Consider the following 2,500-nt stretch of genomic DNA (forward strand, 5'->3'; position numbering starts at 1 on the left):
GTTGTGCCTTAACCTAACCCATGTTGTCGCCTTAACGTAACCCACGTTGTCGCCTAAACCTGCTCTGTAATTGTTATACGACTCGTTCAATTACTGTAGTGTTGCCCACCCGCAACCCTCGCAATATAGTTCGCTACTCGCACTGCCCGCACCCCTGTGTATCGCTTCATGTTAAACACCTTGCAAGTCTTGCTCACTTTCCACATGCTCCTGCTGTACACTGTAATGTGGATGGCAGCAGGACGTACATGCCGCCCCTCCCCACGTCCCCACCTTGCCCCCTGCCTTCGCAAGCTGGTTGGTGAGAAGTTTGCATGTTCAATGCCCTTCGCATGCGACGTACTCAGGCTACGTTGTGGTGCGGCCTGTGTCAACTGTCCGCTGATGTCGTACGCGTGAACCACAATCTGTACTGCACATTCGTCCTTATGTACTGAATGATACATCGTGGCACATGTGTGACCGCACAACGACTGCGCCCAAAAACGGCGGACCATACAGTGCAAATATTGTGCACGCAGCTACGTGTCGTCTCCCTATGAGAGCTGGATTGCAGTGTGGTACGCCATAGAGACGTGTGGGAGGAACGGACGCCGTGGATGGCGATCAGCATGAGCTGTCTGTTGATGTATTCGGACCTAGTCGTCTCTCCTCACACACCGTGATGGCATGGTGCACCGCGTTCCATATCTGCGACATGCTACAGAGGCCGGTTGACAGTCGTTCGAGCAATGGACATCGCATACGTACGGGGGCCACCTTCCACGTATTGTCTAGGCGTGCACATTTTGTTGCGTGTATGTGGGCAGACGTAGTGTGGCGTGACACCTGACACAGGCATGCAATAATCGTTGAAGTTGCAAATGGCGATGGACGCCTGCGTTTTCTGGTGAAGTTACGCAAATGAACAAATGGTAACCTGTTGTGGTGCGGTTGTTCTCGCTAGGGGTGAATCGGTGATGGCGACGATAGGTTGAGGTACTAACCGGTTGTTCCAGCGATACCCACCATGCCGACGAAACTGAACGGCATCTGGGTGTGAAGCGATACGCGGCGGTGGCTGGGTGGGACCGTCCCCGGCCGGTGAGGGGGCGCCTCCCGGCGTGCTGGCCGCGCGGTGCGTGGGCGCACGCGCTACAGCCGGCTGGTGGGGGCGGCCAGTGGCAGGCGCGCCGGCCGACGGACGCGGCAGGCGTCGCAGCTGCGCGCCGGCGCACCCTGCGCGCGGCGCCGTGCGGCCAAAGTAGGTCCTCGCGGGCCCGGTGCGAAGCGCGGTGGACATCTTCAGTGTGCTGGTCCGATTGAGGACTGTGTGCGTTGAGGATGCGCCGCCGCCCGGCGCTCGGCGCCGCGACGCCGTCTGCTGCTCGGTCGCCCCAGCGGTTCTCGCTGGTGGTTTGTATCGCAGCTGTGCGGATGTGTTGGCGCGTGCGCTGTGCTGGGAGAGTTCGCTTCGGCACCCAAGTGGGGCTTTTGTCCTTCTGTGGCGCTGGCGTTGGAGCTGCCGGTCACCGTAGGTGGCGCGTGTTGTCTCCCGCCGGCAATGCCACGACAGCACGCTCCCGGGCCTCTGTCGGCAGCGGCAAGCTCAGTTGGGAGCACGGGTGGTCGCACCGAAAGCGTCTACTCGCCTAACTCCGGGCGATTGCGCCTCTCTCGAACCCGACCAAGTACTTGGGACGGCGCTGCGCGCCGCCGGGACCTGAGAGGGTTTCGAGGTGTATTGTGCAGGGGAGCTCAGCCTCCTCCTGTTTGCAGAATGATTGAGCGGACGCTTGCGTGTTCGCGCGGGCCCCCGGGACACACTCCCGGGCGGCCGGCTGCTCAGCTCTAGTTGACGCAGCTCCCTGGTTGATCCTGCCAGTAGTCATATGCTTGTCTCAAAGATTAAGCCATGCATGTCTCAGTACAAGCCGCATTAAGGTGAAACCGCGAATGGCTCATTAAATCAGTTATGGTTCCTTAGATCGTACCCACGTTACTTGGATAACTGTGGTAATTCTAGAGCTAATACATGCAAACAGAGTCCCGACCAGAGATGGAAGGGACGCTTTTATTAGATCAAAACCAATCGGTCGGCTCGTCCGGTCCGTTTGCCTTGGTGACTCTGAATAACTTTGGGCTGATCGCACGGTCCTCGTACCGGCGACGCATCTTTCAAATGTCTGCCTTATCAACTGTCGATGGTAGGTTCTGCGCCTACCATGGTTGTAACGGGTAACGGGGAATCAGGGTTCGATTCCGGAGAGGGAGCCTGAGAAACGGCTACCACATCCAAGGAAGGCAGCAGGCGCGCAAATTACCCACTCCCGGCACGGGGAGGTAGTGACGAAAAATAACGATACGGGACTCATCCGAGGCCCCGTAATCGGAATGAGTACACTTTAAATCCTTTAACGAGTATCTATTGGAGGGCAAGTCTGGTGCCAGCAGCCGCGGTAATTCCAGCTCCAATAGCGTATATTAAAGTTGTTGCGGTTAAAAAGCTCGTAGTTGGATT

The 2,500-nt window shown here is 57.7% G+C and overlaps 1 non-coding gene across 1 annotated transcript in view; it reads left to right on the forward strand.

Moving 5' to 3' along the window:
• Window positions 1-1,844: 1,844 nt before the first annotated feature.
• Window positions 1,845-2,500, forward strand: part of LOC124772083 — a 1,909-nt gene continuing 1,253 nt past the window's right edge. Inside the window, exon 1 of the ribosomal RNA XR_007013761.1 lies at window positions 1,845-2,500. This exon is cut by the window's right edge and continues 1,253 nt beyond it. This is a non-coding gene — a ribosomal RNA (small subunit ribosomal RNA).

This window comes from Schistocerca piceifrons, unplaced genomic scaffold (assembly GCF_021461385.2).
Source record: "Schistocerca piceifrons isolate TAMUIC-IGC-003096 unplaced genomic scaffold, iqSchPice1.1 HiC_scaffold_936, whole genome shotgun sequence".
NCBI lineage: Eukaryota > Metazoa > Arthropoda > Insecta > Orthoptera > Acrididae > Schistocerca > Schistocerca piceifrons.